This window comes from Taeniopygia guttata, chromosome Z (genome assembly GCF_048771995.1).
Source record: "Taeniopygia guttata chromosome Z, bTaeGut7.mat, whole genome shotgun sequence".
In the NCBI taxonomy this organism is placed as follows: domain Eukaryota; kingdom Metazoa; phylum Chordata; class Aves; order Passeriformes; family Estrildidae; genus Taeniopygia; species Taeniopygia guttata.
The window spans coordinates 34,858,856-34,878,467 of record NC_133063.1 but is presented as its reverse complement, the minus strand read 5'-3'; the positions used below and the strand labels follow the sequence as shown (position 1 = coordinate 34,878,467).

At 37.7% G+C, this 19,612-nt stretch overlaps 1 protein-coding gene across 2 annotated transcripts in view; it reads left to right on the top strand.

Annotated features, from left to right (window-relative positions):
* The window catches only part of KCNN2 (potassium calcium-activated channel subfamily N member 2), a 103,701-nt gene extending 84,089 nt beyond the window's left edge, over positions 1 to 19,612 (top strand). For both annotated transcript variants that reach the window (XM_030257479.4, XM_072922339.1), the window contains one exon: positions 1 to 19,612. This exon is cut by the window's left edge and continues 15,330 nt beyond it. The gene's annotated coding sequence lies outside the window, so the exon portion shown is untranslated.

Genomic DNA, 19,612 nt, shown 5'->3' with positions numbered 1-19,612 from the left:
TTCTTAGCAGAAAGCAGAAATACAGTCTTAGCCCTACGCAATTCTATCTTGCTGCTTTAGAGATCTGATCAGAGGCTGATGTGAGTAAGGGCTTTGGTTTAGACTTATTGCTGTCAGAAAGACAATGTTCAGCAGTCTGCAAGAATACTGTGTACACTTATAGACATGTGCCCAACAGCACCTGGGTGTGTGGGAGGGACAAATGAAACATGTAACTGGATTTTGTTATCTTGGATGACAGCAGTGGTTTTGGAATGATCTGCATCTTCACAGGAAGCTGCAGCGGTTCTCCACAGATGTGGGATTTCAGCAGATACTCCTGTTGAGCAACACAGATTCTGGTGCTTGGGTTATCTAATTAACATAGCTCCCACATGGGTGAACTGCCTTGTAGTGGTTTAATCTGCAGCCTTCACATCAACAACAAAGAAATCTCCTAAATAACAGACCTCAGGAGTGAATAATACATCTTGATCCTTCACCTTTGGTCATGACATGAAGCTTAGACAAAACCTTCAAGTTTTGTTTTGGCTTCAGCTCTCAGCATCTTTTCCCTGAAAAGCCACAGAAGTAGAATTAAGGACCATTTGGCAGAACAGTTAGGTGACATTTTCTGGAGTATCATGATTTCTCTGGTTACTATTAAACCATTGATAGCAGCCATTTCGGTCTCCTTTTTGAATGTGGACACACTCAAGAAAATTGAATAAAACAGCATGACTACTTCTTTCAGTCAGAAAACTGAGGAGTTGTAAAGATTTCATTTTTTAAATAAAATTCTCTCTTTTTGCTCACAAAATACTGAACAATCTGGAATTATTTTGTTTTACTACTGTATAAAATGTAGTTCCTACTTTTATAGGCTTGGGAAGAGTCCATGAAATCTCCTGTTTTATGATTGAGGTCATTAAATGTCAGTATGACTTATTTGTCTGAAACTCTGGTCACAGCTGGAAGGTAAAGAGTTGTTGAAAAGATAAGGGATATAAAGAGGCTCATTAAAATAATGCAGATGATGGTACTGTGATCATCTTCTGAACTGTCTTCAACCTATGACAGGAAATCCTGTTGACCAAGTATTGTTTTATCTTTTTTCTTACCTATAGGCAGGTTTTTTGTTGTGTACAGTGAAAGATGAGAATACAAACATGGAATCTGAAAACACCTATACCAAGGAAGCCTAACTCTTTTTTAACGAAGTTTTGGGAGGGCAGAGGTGGACATGAATTGTGAGGGGATGTTCATAATCACAGGGTGCAAGAATCTTCCCTGTTACTCAGAGCACAGCCATGAGAAGCACCTAAAAATAACTTTTATTTTCACAAATCCACAGTCCTACAGCAGACGTTAATTTCTGCCAGTAGACTGAAATTCCATGAGCAGTTGAACATAAGCAAACTTATTATTGAGAGCACAAGGCTGTCTTCCAGCAGCTTCCTGAAAACCACTTACAACAGTCTTCCAGACTAGAAAACTGAGCCTGGTGGAAGATCCAAGTACTTCTTTAAACGTAGCATTAACAGCATAACCATTTGGCGAAGGGAAAACTTAAATTAGGTTGCTATGAATACTGTCAATCCCAGTATCATAAGAGGAAGTTCAATTATCTTGGACTGGTCCCAAATTCATATTCTGAAAATGAAATGATGAAACAACATGTTGTGGTAATTTTTGGCTTTTGTTTTATTTTTTTTAATTAGCCATTTTGTCAGTCACTCTGAGGGAAAGCTCAGCAGCATAAGAAAGCAGAAATCTTCTGTTAAAATGCAGCAGCTGTTTGTAACGGCTTGTTGAAATCACCATGAAACTTGAACTGTATTAGAGGCAAGACTGTGAAACAAAATAGCCTGTAATGAGCAGCTGTGCCTAAGGAGTTCAGCTTCAGTGTTTTTAAACTGCCAGCTCCTTGCAGAGAGCATTTTCCTCTGCAGAAAGCATTTTCCTCTGCAGAGGCTCAAGAACGGATTCTCTTGATACAAGGGTCAGTTAAAACTTTCTGGGTCAGAGAGCTCATTTATCTCTTGATTTCTTGCTAACCTGCCAGACTTTAAAGCGCTGGTAGCATCTGTCTCACTGGGAAGGGACTGAAGCAGCCAACCCAGTAACTATTAGGGAGACAACACTTGATCTATTTTTAAAAATCTAGGATTGCTTACAATGCAAGTTAAACCACTTTGTATTCCATTCCCTCTGCTACAGAGGACAGTCAAGAAATTCCCCAAATGTTGATTTTCCCCAGTGAGTTGAAAACAGGCATCTATAAATATTGCAAAATGATTGCCAGATTCTAAGCATTTTTTTTTTCTGGTTGCTGCCACAAAAGATTCACACAGAATCACAATCCACATTACTTTTCAGAAGTTTTCAGATATGTGATTAATACAAATAGGGAATTTTTTACTCATAAACCATAATATTTGCTTTGTAGTACTGGTAAGTAATTAACTTTTTATAAAGAGTGTTCATAATCTAAACTAGAGGAATGAGGAAAGGAGGTCAGAACTCCTTAATAAGACATCTGCAGAGACAATGCACGCAGATCTCAGGCAGACCCAGCAAAGAGCTGTTTCATCTTAACATTAGCTAGCTCATCTGACATGGCTTCTCTCTTCTGTAACTACTGGCACATACAGAGCAAGTGGAGCTGCATAACTTATTTTCAAAAAATACACAGAGAATATAAAGCCATCTATAGCCTAAACAACAAATTTTTGCTCAGAAAAAAAATATCATATGAGCATAAAAGGGCTGCACAAATTTTGCCATATTTGTAAAAGTGGGTTTAGCTGTGTTCGGGTAGGGCAAATTGGCAGTTTTGGGCCTAATCACAATTTGGTGTGTTCAAGAGGATAGCACTTAAAAGGAATATGAACAAACTGCTGTAGGTCTGTACAGCCCCCATAACTCTAGCATTAATCCTTCCTCTATCCTTTTCTACCTTGTGACTCAAAACTGCAGCTCACTATTGGAGTGAATAGCACAGAAACACTTTGAGGATGCTTAGCTCTCTCCCTGCAACTTTCATAAGCTCCCCAGCCTTTTTGTTCCTCCACCTAGAAGGAGGGTACCCAACTAGAACTGGAGAACTCCTCTGGGAAGAGGTTGGCCAGCTCACTGTACCCATGCTGGCAAGTGTCCCACCTGTCATTTGTCACAAGACACGACAGGACAAGGGCTGGCTCACCAACAGGAGAGCTGCATCTGCTCCTGGGTGGATTTATGGGAAGATATCACTCAGACAGTTCTATAGGAAGCAGACTTGTTTCACCACAGAACCCAAAAAATCACAACTGAATAATAATAGGTAGTGCATTTGTAAAGGAAAAGAGGGATATTTTTCTTGACCAGTTCAGGTCAAATCTGAGCTCATCCCTACAAACCTGAAGCACTCAGTGTAGTATGCTTTGAAACCCTGACTTTTCTACTTTCTTGGTCATTTTGGTACTACATGAGGTCAAAAAGGGAGGCAAGGAGAGAGGAAACCAAAAGATGTTCCCAAGTTCACCCTTGGGAACTGTCAAGTTCCTTTGAGTATAACTTAAGAGGTCCATTTACAAGCTGTTTCATACGAACAATTCACAGCATTTAACACTCAGTTCTCACAATATTGCACTTTTCTGCCAATGTGGGTGTCTCAAACTCACATGGTACCAAACTGAGTTAATATGATAGCACAGCACTGGGGCCAAGGGAAAGTGTTGCCTCTTTTACATACCTCCAAAAAGCCTCCACCTCCATCACCACAGATGCTCTGTTGCATCCCTTTCTGTTGTTTGGCTTGTTAGAATATGTAGTGCCAGAATGAGGTATGAAAGGGAAGGTTTTGGAGGAAGACTGTGTGGCTACCGCATTAATTTTTGGAACTGGAAAACAGACTCAACAGGAATGGGGAGAGGGAATCACAGATCTCCACTGGTGGCGTGTTGTACTGGGATGAAGGCAGTCAACCAAGACAAGGTTAAGAGTTTTACATTTCTAATACTTTCTGCAGTTACAGTTGTAATGTTCTTTTGAGAATGTAATTTCATAACATGTGATTGTTCTGCTTACTTCTAACTGAACATTTGAAAGAAATCAGCTTTAATAGCCTGCTTGATACATTGCTATTTGCAGTGTTTTCCTGGTCCATACTCTAAAGTCCAGTTGGTTGAAAGATGATTATAAAAGAGAATCCATGAAATGTTATATTAAGAATTCCATGAGCCTGGAACTATTTAAATTTAAAAATTAACTGAGAGAAAGTATATTTTTTTAATGTTATAGGATGTGAGGGCCCTGTGAGGAGGGGACACTGGGTCTCAGGGTTTAGCTGCCTATGTCCGTGGTTGGCTCTGCCACAGTGCAGTCTTGGGTGAAATTCCTGTGTTGATAATTTTGTTGTAAGAAAGAGCTGTGTGATGACTCTTGGAGCACCCCTCACCCCTTGGCTCAGGAGATTCATTAAAGCTCAGGGTGTTACTCCTTGGTCATTTCTTGAGCCATTATGCAGATACACATTTGCCTCTCCCTTTGCCAGCAGCTGGTCCCTGACAAAGATTGTCTTAAAAATGAAACGACTTTTGAACCAGAGTATTAGCATCACAAACTTATCTGGAGGATGCACTACGCTACTCCTTCTGCAGTTGATTTTCTGATTTCTTTCATGGATGCCCATCCCAGAACATCCTGAGCAGCTGCTCTCCAGCCAGTTTTCTTTTGCAAGGCTAAGCCAGTGTGCCAGGGGCAGAAGGCAGGAAAGCCTGATGAATTCCTTCAGAATTTGTTCATGTTTGAGTGGGGGTGGCAGATGGGGAAATCCATGAGGAGCATATATATCTTCTTACTCACCCTGTAAAACCGCATGCCAATCATCCTGTGCAGTCTGTGTGGGATCCCAGGGGTGTTAAAAAACAGAAATCAGGACATATTGGAGGATGTATAAATCACAAATTATATCTGCTTCAGGGAAGGGGTACTCCTTCTTACATATTTGCTCAGCTCTGCTGCACTGCAGCCCCTAGGCATCAAATTATTGTAATTCCAGTTCTATTTTCAGAACATCAGAAATCTCTGAAAACACTCACTGAGAAATGCTTGCAATCATTCCAGTGAATTAAGTGCTCATTTGGAGACTTTCATTTCTTCAGTTTCTGAGGTTTGTCTAGGAAGGAGGGTTAGGTTAATCTGGAGCACTTTTCAAGTGCTGTTGAATTGGAGCAGACATTTGCTGCTTTGCTGTTCACTTTCACATAGCACAAGAGAAAAATCAAATATTATCTGGGACATGAGTTCTTTGCCCTTTGTTGTGATATGAAGAAATAGTTTTTTTGCTGAATAGCAGGAATAAAAAAACATCATTCCTCTTCTTTCACCCAACAGCTCTATTAAGATAGTGGGAATTATTTATTAAAAAAAAAATTCAAAAAAATTATTTAGAAATACATAATATTACATTAACAATTGGTGGAAGTTTCTTAAGCAAGTTGTCATGTATCATTTCAGCATGTCAACTATGTAGCAAAATATTTTTGCACAACAAACATTGAGTTTTTTGCTTATTAAAAAGCACTGTATTTTACAAAACACAAATTTAAGCAATTTACTGGCATATAAATGCAGCTACTCTGAGCTATCTCATCTTTCAAATTAAACCTTCTATTTTACTCTAATTTCCATCAGGAATAGAAACTTTTACCATGCAATGCTACATTTTCAAACAACGCAGCTCTTTGTGTATAAGCGGTGATTTGTCCACACATCACTCATGCTTGCATTCCAGAAGAAAACAGTTGTTAGGATTGTAATTGCTTAATAGTAGACATGCTATAATCAAGTTCCATCATATATTTCAAATTTGTCACGTGTTTTGGGCAAGATTCTTTTTCCAAAATCTGATAATATGTATATATATATACATCTTATCCAATGTTATTAAATCTGTCCTTAGTTTGATCGTTTCTGTATTGTTTCCCACCATCATATCCATTTTCCTTTAACAAAATCATCTCATCTGCACTTATACCATACTCTGACCTGCCTTCTCAGTGGATTGCTCTAAAAGGTACCCACCACACTGCTACAAAAATGAACCAAAACTGCCTTTCCTCACCACTGCCATCAACTCTTCCACATGCTATATTAACCATGACTGGATACTAGTTATTAGTTTTTCTTTCATAAGCAAGAGTTACTCTGCAGGTGTTTTTAAAGCATCATAGTGATTACAGAGCAAGAGACTTAGGCATTGCCCAAACCTTTGTAGATAAAAAATTAGCTTCTTGAATGTGTTTCCAAGTAGTCATGAGGATTTTTCATGACTGCACATTTCAACCTCATAGAAATTCAGAAATACGAGGTCATATCCATCAAAAAAATCCCCCAAAAGGCCAAGACAACAACCATAAAATTAACATGATTTTTTTATATTGCTGAGCACATTTGTTACATAGTCTTCTCAAACTCATTCTGAGAATCTTTGTTGCAATCTGAGGTTAATTGAGTGGCTGCAGAACTAAATCAAGTACTATCCATCTACTACATTAAAGCATTGCCTTTCCTCACTTTAGTTAGTCCCAAAACTTTCATAAAAAGGCAAGATAAGTAAAATCTAGAATTAAAACTACTGAGAAAGTATATTGACCATGCAAATAAAGTGAAGTTGAATATAACATTAAAAAACTGAGGGAAACAAGCATTTAAGAGCAACTTTTCCCTCCCTCAGCTTATGCTTTTTTAAAAAAAAGAGACAAATATAAGCCAGGGATTTTTTTAAATTGTAGATTTGATGTTGCTATTTTTTTGTGTATTTTTTTTGGTCTTGGTTTTGTTTTTTCCTTCAACTGCCACATCTAGAATGTGGCTGCAGAGAGAAAACTGCTGGGGCAATACTGGGGCATTATTCCATAACTTGCTACAGATTTCATGGAGTATGCATAAAATAACTGTCAGAACCACTGAGAGTCTATATTTCTGATCAGACATAGAACACATGTGGAAATACATGCCAAAAGAAGTCAAATACCTGTAAGCTTGTAGGGAAAGAATTTCTACATGCAAATAAGGTAGACATATATCTTTTTCCTTGAAGACATACCCTTTAACTTTAAAATCTGCCACAATCAATCTTCTTCCCCAGCAGAAAAAATAAATGTTTAAAAAAAGGCCAAAAACAAATCAGAAAAAACAACAAAGGAAAAAGAAAAACAAAACCAAAAAACAATTTAGATGCACTTTCTTCCATCCCTATATATATATATGTAGTTGCTGCTCGCTTTTTGGCATATTCACTATTCTGCTCCTTTGTAATTCTAATTTACTATTGTTATTTCTATCAGAAACTACTATTGCCTTTTCAGAACAAAATCCCCTGGGAGATAGATAAAAGCAAGCTCCATGCTAAATTTCATCAATTTAAAAGGAAACAGCCCAAGGCTTAGGTCCTTATCATACACCTCTATATAAACATTATATTCCTGGTCTGCACTGTCCAGTACAGATTCACCCTTTCCAGAGATTAGTGCTGATCTTTTCCCAGTTCAGCTTCTAGTCTGTGCTGAAAAATTGTTTAGAAATGCTTATAGACCTCCTAGATGTTAAGATGTTAAAACAGATGTGACTTGATATTTGTCTTTTCCCATACCAGACTGCATAGATCCAGTTAGGCTTAGAAGTTGTTATAAATTAGAGTGTTTGAGATCACTTAAAAATCATTGGCACAGGCATGAGCAAAAATCAGATTTTACATTTAAGTGACTAAGCACGCAAAGTTCGTTGGCAAGATTCACTCTACTACTTACAGGACAGCTAAGGCACAAGGGAAAGTGAGTAACAAAAAACCCAGATATCCAGGCAATCAAACAGAAATGAACTGAGAACAATCTAGGGGGGCATGTGTGTGTTTTTAGAAGTGTGGGTTTGGGTGTATGAGTCAAAAGACAGTGCAGGCAAGGATAAAAAGGAACACAGCCCAAAAGCTTAACACTGAAACTTAGCAGTAGTTTAACTTACTTTATACCTTAAACCTAGCAATTTAACATAGAAAACCACTTAACAGATAACCAACTTAGCTTTTCCCTTAATTTATATTTTAACAATCTAACAGAGCAATTACACTTAATAGCATTTAACTTAAGTTATAACCCTTACTTCAACGTCAAACTTCGCAACTACACAGAAGGACACCCAGCAACACCTAGCTTGGCTTATGTTTAACAATTCAGAAAAAGAACAACACTTAGCAGCATTTAAGTAAGTTTATAACTATAACTAACATTACTTATTTTGATATCCAAGGTACTTAAGCATCTAAGAAAGCAGTATTTCTCTCAGATTTGCTGTAATATATGCGCAGGGGCATATGTGCAGACAGAAATAGTGCAGGCAAGGTAACCTGTGAAAAATACCCCTCAGAGGTGAGTGAAATTCTCACTTTGGATGCTTTTGCATCTCCCAACAAGAGAAGGATCAGGCCTCAAGGACTGAGGTGTCAACCTAGAACATGTCATGTTTCGGTGATTCTTCAGGTACAGAAAAGCTGAGGGTGTGCCGGCTCTGAGTCCCACTCTGAGGGACACTGTTGGTCACAGGCCCACTGCGATCCAGCAGAACCTCAAAGGATTCCACCTTGGACTGCTGTTCATAGGGTCACAAGAGAGTGTGGGTTTCAGTCAGAACAATGTTTCATCGCAGCCACAGTTTGGGTTGGCACCTTCTTTGAAAGTGTGAGAACAGGAAGGTTATGCCATTCAGGCCAGAGGAATATTTTCTAAGGCTTGGCATAAGGAAAACAGGATTTTGTTAGCAATTCCTGGGAACAGGAATTATTCCTGATAAGCTTATTCTAGATAAGCTTGGAAAGAGATGAGCCCAGGTGCTGTTTTCAGGGCCTAACAAGAAGTTCTCAGATCACACTGCAGCCTGGAAAGGGGTGGGAGGCAAGAACCACCACAGGGGTATAAATGCCAGCATAGATTAATTTAGCAGGACATTTCCTGCTCACTGCTTTCAGGCATATGAAAATTAACAAGTCTTTTCTGGGCTGGGGCTTCTGCTGTGCTTGAAGACTGCTTAGATTATGAGCTCAGATTTCCATTCCACTCTGAAGGGTGGTCTTTAGTCCTGCACACTACATTGCTTGCAGCTTATGTAAAATGTGTAAGAGTAGCTCAAATGCAAGGTATTTTTCACACTGAGATTCAGTCATCATTGTAAAGACCAAACATGTTATGTTAGGTTCATGGATCACAGCAGGAAATCATCCTGCATCATCTTTTTAGATTAAGGGTTCCAAAGAGTTTTGCAGTTTTACATAATTCAGAGAGCATTTTAAAACAAAACAAAACAAAACAAAACAACAAACAAAAGAATGAAAACAATGCACTCTTTAAAAAAAATTCACACCCATGAACTAGTAGCAGTTAATTTTATAACTCCATGAAAATAAAATTCCACCTGTTTTCTAAATGCATTTCCCATTTGCACAAGAGTCAATACATCTTCTGTTTCAACGTGGGATAGAATTAATGTGTGAACAATTAGATTTGAGTGAGACGACCTAAATGAGATCCTGGTGGCATTAAATCCATGGATAACAAAAGGATTTACACTGCAATGCTAGGAGCACAGTGCCTTTAGCTCTTGAATTCCCATTTCTGGACCATAAAAAGCTGCAGCCATGAAGTGCACAGTCCTGCTGTGGTATAAACCATTGTGGGTAGATCATACTCTCGTAAAATGTCAATTTTGAATAAGCAGGCTTTGGGCTACTTTTATCCTGGCTAATAAATGAAAGACAAGGTTTTGCCTGTTCTGTTTTCTTTACCACATCATTTGAGTAGTTCTACAGAAATGTGGTGCCATGCCATGGCCAGTTCAGATTTTCATCCATGAAAACTTGAGTTTGTACTGTGCCCATCCTGTTCTATGATTGTGGAAACAGCAGTCAAAAATGGGAGAGATGTTTATAAGGTAATGAACCTTGCACTCACGAGTAAATTCTCTTCCATGTGTAGCACATGCAAAGTTATTAGGAGATAAACAACTCTAACATTTTAAATAAATATCTCTCCACTGGATTTTGGTTTTGTAACTGTATCTGTTTCGTTTTGGTTTTTTCTTTTTTTTTCTTGAGCCTTCTGCTTTAACATCAGTTAACACAAGATTGTTATTTATACTGAGGAGAAATTAACCACAACTTCATGACCTGCCACTGCTAAAGTTACAAACACTGTTCCCCTTTGCCACAAGTGTTTAGATGCCTGCCTTCAAGGTCATCTCTGCCATGGTGCAACCTTGAATGGAACTGCTGGGAAAAAAGTGTTTTCCCAGGGAGAAAGAAGAGTGAGCTGTGCAATGACTTGCAGACCACCTCTACCTTCCTAGCTTGGAAGCTGCATGACAGCTTAGGCAGACCCTGGCCATCTTTGACTTGATGACTTGGCTTCCTGTCTGTGCCTGGAGCATCCTCCTACTTGGTGCAGCTGTGATGGCCACAAATCCCTTGGCCATCCCTGTTCACTCTGCCCAGCCCTACGCCACTCTCTTTGCTGGGATGTGATGTGATGGCTAATGCAGGCATAATCCTGCCAACCTTCTTAACACCCTCAACACTTGCTCCTGGCTCTTACGAGTGTTAGCTCTCTGGTGATATCCTAAATTTTCAATCTCTTTTACCCCAGAGTTAAGCAGTGGTGCTCATTTTATTTCAGCTATTTTAAGTTTTGAGATTGTATCCTTCTGTTGCTCTTTTTAATCTATGTTCCAAAAGTCTCAGGGGAGATTATCTTTCTTTATTAGAAGTTCTCAGTAAGTTAGCATTTCACACTACTTGAAACAGTAGTAGTAGATGATGTAAAGTTCATTTTTTCTAGTTAGGGAGATAAGAAAATATTTTTGCATAAAAACATTTTCCTCTCTAATTGGAAACTGACAGTCACCTAGAGACAAGAATAATAACATGGTTCCCAGTTAATTTTTTTCATAGACAACACTGAATTTCTGGATTTTTCCTACAGCATACTGGTTATTTATGACAGTTTTTAACCTCTCTGATGACAACTTGCCTTTAGATGTTATGACACTCAACATACTGTAAATTCAGGTATCATGAAGGCAAATACTAGTTCAGGTACGTGAAATGTCTGTTTTTCCAGTGCAGTAGCCTGAAAATGAGCACCATTCAAATCCCACAGCATAATTCAGCTCTAAATAGGTCTCTTCACTTGTAAGTGCCCATTTAGTGCTTCTAGAAATTTTCTCACAATGCTTAAACATTTTTTTGCTGTTTTCCAATGTTTCATTATAATCTCTTACAGGGTCACTCTTCTTACCATGGCAACCAAGCCACCAGTAGCACTGATCTTGTCTCATAAAACAGTCAGTAGTCCCAGGACTGGTCAGTACTTGAAAACCAAACTAAGCACTGCAGAAAATTATACTAACCAGCTTTTCCAGAGTATTCAGTACAGAATTGATTGCACCTCTATGACTTCTGTTTTATATCACAGTAAACAACTCAGTTGTGGAACAGTTCTGTGAGCCAGCTTTTTTTGGTTTTGTTTATTCAGTGAGTTATTAAAATTTTTGTGCATTATTTTGGGAGAAATGGCTATGATACTGTTTCATTTTGATATTATAATGAACATGAAATAAAAAAAAAATATTTTTTCTATCTCTTTATTCAGGAAGGCAGGAGGCTAGGTGGGTGGTGCAGGACTCTGCAGAACAAAATACATTTTTCCTTTTTCTTTTATTTATCTTGTACCACACTATTATTTATATCTACACAGTTGAATTTTCTTTAAAGTGTACCATAAGATACAGGTTAGGAAACAGCAGCACTGAAATTTGGGTCCCACCATGTAAGTGCTGAAATTGTAGTGTTCATTCTCATTACTAAACAGTCACACAGGGATTGTAGGAAGATCTGAGGAATGTCATCTTTACCTTTGTGCATAACAATAAAATGAACATATCAAAATCAGAAATATGCCAGCATCCAAAATGAAAAGATATTATTTTTTCTATTCACATCTTCAAAGATGTAAGGGAAGCACAGAAGGAGACAGATGGTCCCACTGACCATGATGCTTATTTAAAAGGTATACTAATGCTTCTCAACACCTACTCCTGTAAGCTTAGATCTCCAGATCTTCACTTGTGCAAGCTGGCTCTGCAGCCATGAGTTAAGATCTTGAAAACTGTTCCCATGTGTTCCTGAAAGGCTTTGGCCATCCCTTTGCACTGGACACTTGCCTGAGAGGACTTGTATTAGCCATAGGGTTCAGCCAACTGGAGATTGTAGTTCTTCAAGCTACAACTGATTCTCAGTCACTTTCATCTTTGCTCAGCTTCCCTTCTGCCCCATACACTTCCTATCCCTGACGCCATCTAGCTGAGTAACAGGCTAACTTAAATTTTACTTCACTTTAAATTTGCTGTTTCATAGGGCATATGTGATGAAAGATGTTTTTCCATGCCCTGGCCATGTCATCTGGTTTAACTGATAACTTTAAGGCCATACATCTATTCACATTTTTCCACCCTATCCATGCCATCACTTTTTGTCATGGATTTCACAAATCTCAAAAAGAAGTTGTCTTGCTATTTAAAGTGGTCATATAGAGCTTAACAGAGTTTTTCCACATTTCTTATAGCCCTTTTTTCCCATGTGCACACTTAAACCCTTTCTTAGAGAGATGCTTAGAAGCATCATCTTGATGACCTAGTGAGTCAATATTTCCTTTTCTTATGACACCATCACAAGCTCCTATTATAAAACTGTGTAACTCTTACCTTGTCTACTAACACAGCAGCTCATATGCTGATTCTATACAATATCATATCTCATAGCTTTGTTATAAAAACTTTGTGTTGTTTCGTTCCTATCAGGAACTCCAGATCTGGATTTATAAAGACTCCACATCTTAAGTGATGTGTAGGATAACACTGTAGAGAAACAGATTCCTGATGGGGAAAAAAAAACTATTCAAATTTTTGGTGTTACCATAGAATAAGATTTCTTTAAGGTTTTGTTTAAACTTATAAGCAATAGAAAATGCTCATGAAATAGCCATTAAGATGTTCAGGATACTTACCCTTGGCTACTTAAAAAGAAGATTAAATTCTGAGAACATATAAACATCTAAGGAAGGTTAAATGAGCAAAATTACTGAGCTAAGAAGTCTTCACCACATAGAAACAAGGAGTACAAAAAGAGGATGGGACATAAAAGTATTTTATTTCATTTTAAAAAACAATATAACTTTCATTCTCACATAAAGACTACTTGAAATTCTAGAGACAGTTTAATGAACAAAATGTTCTGATGTTTGTCTCAAATTTTCGATGTCTTTAGTCAAATTCTATATCTGTAAAAACTGGGAAGGCAGAAAATATGCATTTCAAAATAGTAATGCTATTTCTGGATAGTTCTGGAAGACTTAACAGGCTGGAGCCCAAGAAATAGTGGAAGAAGAGTAAGAAATTCCATAAATTAAAAAGACTACAACCATGAAATTGTTTTCTATGCTACTCATAAGAATACTTTTCTTGATAAGGTGTAGGGAAAAGATGTTGAAAAGTCAGGAGAACCTGAGCAGTTAATCAGCTAACAATTTATTGTGTCAGCAATAGTAAACTGCAAGTGTGTGCATGTGCAAGGCCATGGGTTATTACAAAAGAAGCAGCACAATTTCTATTTCTATACAGAGGAAGAGGAAATCACAAATTCCAACTAAGCAGATTTACTACAGCTATATGTAAAACAGAGCATTTATTTCTAGGTTATTCCCTTATAGAGAAATAGAAGCAAACTGGAGCAAATAAGAAAGAAAAGTAAAAGAGCAAGTTTAACAAGAACTGTGGAGAAAGTTGATCTACCAGTAAAATAAGAAAGAGCTGCTGATCCTGAAATATCTGTCTGATAAAGCAGATATTGAGACAGGGTGCAAGCTTCAGAACCAGCCACACTGCTAAAAAAAGCATGCTTCTCTACCATTTTACTTCCACTCTTTTAAAAAGAGTGTAACAAAACTCTGAAGCACCCAGGTTTCTGTTCTGCACTGTCATTTCCTTGGCAGCTGCTACAGCGAAGAGTTTAGGACTCTACTCAGACAGGGAGGCAGAAAGGAGGAAACATTATCTAAACCCTCATCTATCTTGACCCACAGGTTAAGTCACACGCTTACACCTGAGTCACCTCTTACCCTGCTCCCTCCTCCTCCATATCCTCTCTTATTCATGCAGACTCCTCCTCCTTATGAATTTAGCTGCTGTCAGCGTCTTTGTCAGCATTTCAGTTTTCAACCTACTTACTTCTCACCTTGCAGGCAGTCCTATGTATGAAACACTCATACATGGTTAACATCTTGCACCTCCTTCCTCTGCTCCCCTTGTTTACTAGAAATGCTCAAGCTGCCCACAGAATAGTTTGCTTCGCTCTGTACCTTCAGGCCAGTTGTGAGCAATGCGAGCACAGCCAACAACTGGGCTCCTCCAATGGCTGCAGCCAGGCAGAGCTTGGGTCTGGAATGAGGAGAAACAAAAGCATCCAGCTGCTTGGAATACAGAATGTCTGGAAAGGCACATAGCGAAAACTCAAGGAAGGTCTGAGACCTGCAGAGATTGCAAGACAGAGAAGAGTCCTGTGCTACTCCAAGGCTCTAGCATCCCTGAAAGGATGGCTCACATCATTCAGTATTGTGCCTCTTCCTCAGGATATTAGTAGTACTACTACTACTAATTTTGAGAAACTGAGAAGACTGTAGCTGACTTCTACCACAAGGTGACCTATAGAGAAATTAGCATACTTCTGCATATCATTGATAGGTAGAAGTTTCCCTTCAAATAGGATGAGAGTCCCATATTTATTATTTTTCTTTATATAAATGAAACATTAATGCACCATATAATGCACCATAGGAGTGGCAACTGATGGTGGGCATATCCCAAGTCATATAGCAGTAAAAGAGGAATTTGTTATCCTGTGCTTGGGATTTAAAATTACGTTGCAAAGAGCACTACTTAAGCACTACTACTGAAAAGATTTGTACTACTAGGGTAATAAATTAAATTACTACTAAAATCCTTCTCCTAAAGTTACTACTATCTTTTGATCTGTTTTTTTTCAAGGACCTAGTCTTTGGTGTGCTTAACAGGCCATACAATAAATTGGGGAAAAATTGAATAGGCTTAGAAAGCCTATTGCTACATAACCAGTGTTCTGTTGCTGGTTTGATATCACCAGGGAGTTCAAAGAAATCCTTAATGCAAGAGGAAGTCATTACAGAAAAAGGCAACAGTCATTATATTTTGCATTCCAATAACATGACAAAATAGCCAGAGGACCAATTTTTTTTTTTTCTTTTTTTTCTTTTTTTCCTTTTTTTTCTTTTTTTTCTTTTTTTTTTAATGTAACATCCTGAAGGAAGGAAGGAAGTGAATTTGGAGATTTAGCTTTGTATGCTGGAAAGAAAATAAATAGTGTATGACTAATTAAGCCCCAGGTAAAGCTGAGAGTAATGCCTCCAGCATTTTTAAAGGAAAGACTAAGAGAGAGATTATTATCCTAGAAGTCAATGCCACACTAGCCTCAGAAAGACTCTCCAGAATACCCAATAAGACTTGCCTTGCAAGACTGCCACTAAAATATTCTGAATACATTTCCCACAGCAGACTAAATGCCATAAGGAATCTTTCAGCATTCTTTTCCTGAGGTCATTTCTACTGGGAAAATAACAATGCCACTTCCATGCTGAAAACCTCTGTTATAGGAGCCTTTTAGCAATCTGCCATTAAAGTTTATCTTCATGCTTAACAGAAGTTCAGAGCATAGCTTCTTCGTTTTCTCTTCGAGACTATGTCACATCTACAACTATTTTTGTAAAGAAGACCCCAAAATCTTGTTTCTACTGTATTTAAGGACGATTTCTAGTACCCAGCCATAGCTACTTGTTACTTGAGGGAAAAGTGTGAGCTCCACTGCCTGCCAGCTGAGCTGTATGTCCTACAGTGACTTAACTCATCAGACGGAGGGGCACAGGCTGGCCCTGTGCAGTAATACATGGCACTGGACTGCAGGCTCCATGAATACAACCACAATCCCTCAAAATATTCAGATGACTGTCTGCAGAGATTGTTTACTCCTGATCCACTATTCCTTGCATTCAAAATTAGGTATTTTTGTTCTTTTAAATTTGAAATAATAGGGGAATAAAAGACATCTTTTTCTAAACTACTTTGTTCTCAGAAGTGATGACTATAAATCAAGTTTCCATCGGTCAGATTTTGCTGCTTAGGATGCAAACAATAATTCAATATATCAAGAGAGCAGTTTTATAAAGATTGTTACTGTAGATTCTGAATAAAGTTCAGAATTAGTACTGAGACAAAAGAACAAAAATTTCTAGACTGTTTGAGAGGTATCTCATTCAGACACTGAAAACCTGAGAGTTGTGGAGGTCAATGATATTTAACTATGTGCTTCTAGAATTAAGCACATTCATTAACAGCAACTACTAGAAGTTAAGAATTTATTTTAAATAGACATAAGGTGGATAAGGTTCAGAATCTCAAATTTCATCATTTCCATAAGAAAGGAAATTGTTTTTCCTCCACAGTATAATAGTAGAGGCCTAAATGTGACATAACAGAAGTGTATGAGGTCATTTCCTCATCCAGAAAACATTAGTGTGATACAGCTGTACTGAACAACTCTGTATCTCTAGATGTAAAAGCATGCTTTATGCTTACAGTGGTAAAATAAAGGGCACTAATTATAATCTTTATCCATTCACTCAAACAGAAGTGTGTTTGTACTTTGATAGGACTCTGGATATTCATGCATTGGTGAAAATTGCTGTCACAGACTAATTCTTGCATTTGCCCCTGATCTATCCTCATAGATGTGGGATAAGGAATAAAGCAAAGTCTAGTCTCTGTGATTAGTTAGAGCTTACTCAGCATTGTTTTCACTCGTGAGCAGCTGTATCCTGGCGCTTTCTGCCTCTTTCTGATTGCAAGCAATTACTTGAATACTTACGTGTTTGACTGTCATCCCTTCTACCCAGAAATAGACTTACTTTTAAGACCAAGGTGAGAGGGAGATATATGTATTTATATATACATATATATATACATATATATATATCAATATATAGATATATATATAGGGATCGATATATAAATAAATAGACAAGTTAAGCTAAAACAAGGTAAATTGGATTAATTTCTTGGTACCCTATTTATCAGAGTAGAGCACAACAGGTAATACATTTCTAATGATATTACAAGTATTCAAAGTGTATAAGTGTTCATGTAGAAGCTGATGAGGACTGATTCGAATTAACTGAAAAACAATCACTGGTCATATATCACAAATAAATTCTAAGACTGTATTGCATATGTAGAAAATGAAATCAGACTGCACATTTTTTTACTCAGAAATAATTTTTAAGCTAATTTTAGAACACTCTAACCATTAATTTATTGTAATTAAAAATAGGTTTTGAGATTGATTGTATTACTTTATGCTCAGAAAATTTAAAAAAACAATATTATGGATGATAACAAATTCAGTCCTAAAGAAAGATAGTCTAAAAACCTTCATAACAAAACTTTCTTTAAAAACCAGCTTTTTTAAAGGAGATTAAAATTATTTAGTGCAGAAAAAGCCCTGCTGTCCTTCATTTGTCATTGAGAAGAGAGAAGAAACAAAGGATGATCCAGATATTAACAGTCTTTTTTTCGAAGACTTTTTCTTATGTTATTAAAAACTGCTATTTCAACTGAGCTGTGCATTTGATGAGAGGAGGTGCTTTAATGTATGTCTGTATCCTGCCAAGTCTTAGCTGGTAGCAGAGAGGTGCTCCACTCTGCCATGCCACTGAAACGCTGCAGCGTGAGCAGGCTGCATTCTCCTTGTCTGAATGAGAAGTGAGGGAGAGCCTGCAGTCTGTGCTACACCATCCTGGATGGTGTTGCTGAGTGGCTTCTATTGGACAGACATGTTCTGCTGGATATTTTGCACAGCTTTTCTCTAATTCCCAAATGAGAACGGCTTCAAGGTATTTAATGAATAAATTCCATTCAAAAGGTTTTATTTGTGTCATAGGGACATAGCCTACTGTTCTTCATAGAACTAGTCTTCATTTTGCTGTAAAAAGCTCAGTTCAGGGAAGTTAAAGACAGATATTTTGTATGTGGACAGTTTCTGAGAGATAAAGTTCATAAGCATTTCACCTGTTCACTGATGTTTCACTTGCATTTTGGATACTCTAAATCTCACATCACTATTTTTCGCTTCAAGGATAGTGAATTTTTCTGCTTGTAGTAACTATAAGACATCTGCCTTTCATCTTTTTCCATTTCTTTCTCTCTTTCTCACCTGAGGGACCATAATAAATCCTTTCTGTTACAAAACAAATTCATGTTTCTCTCCTTAGGCACTTCAGCTAAGCCTTCCTTTGTAGGGGATACTAAAACCCACTGCTGGCATCAGTGGGATTCCCAGCCTCCTGATGGAGGCTGTGCTGCCAAGGTAGGGCAGAACTGCAGCAGTTGTGGAAAGCCAGACCTTATAGGAGATGTCATATCTGTGCTTTGTATTGAACAGGGTACCAAAACCACACTAAAAAAAAGGCCAAATTTGGCAAAGATACATACCACTTAATTTCTGTTAAAAGAAAGGAGTTATCTTTGTGCTTAACAACTACAAACATAGCAAACCATGTTATATGTATATCTAATAGTCCAGGTTGTCAGGGGGCACAAGTGAACATTAGACACTTGTCAGAGTGTCAGAACTTGTCAGAATAATTTTGTTGGTCTAACAGGATCTGAGCTTTGATTCTATGACCAGTCAGCCTCTCTCTTAGGTGAGTATTGTGAAGGGGGAATCTGGTTCCTTATCCAGTTTGGCCTCAAGAACATTATGACTGGAAAGGAGAGATTTGTTGGGGAATGGAACCTCTTTATATGAATAGGAAATTGTGCTTGAATTCACTTTGTGTCCTCTTGGTCCTGGATGCCTCTGGTGCATTACCACTAGAGTTTTTTAATTTTTTGTAAGTGCTCAGGTATCATTTAAATTGTTACTCTATAACCTCCTAAGAAGATACGTGGAGGGACAGATTATCCATATGTTTTAATCTTATAATTCACCATTTGATTCTGTCCAACTGATGCCAAACTGACTTCTGCCATTTTGTTTTTATATATATTTTTATATATATTTCTAGCTCTGTAGCCTGTTATTGTATAACCACATAGATTCATAGCTAGCTTTTCGCTGACTATGTTACATAGAAATGCAAAACACAGTCCTAAAACCTCCAATACTAATCTTGCTTCCACTGGGAACCAAGGTTAAAACAGCTTCTCAAGACACTTTTTCATAAACAAAGTTTAGTTAGTATCTAAAGGGAGAGTTTTAGAGAAGAGTTGAACCAAAGGGGGATAATCTCATCACCTGTGTCTCTTATTGGGGATTCTTGTCAGTTGTGCTAACTTGCTAAACATATAAAATCGTGCCTGCTATATGTTACAGTGTGCATTTTTGGTGTATATTTGGTGTGTATTTCAGAGTGTTGTGTACCATAAAGAACCTTTATAAAGATAACTGCATTTTATCACCTAA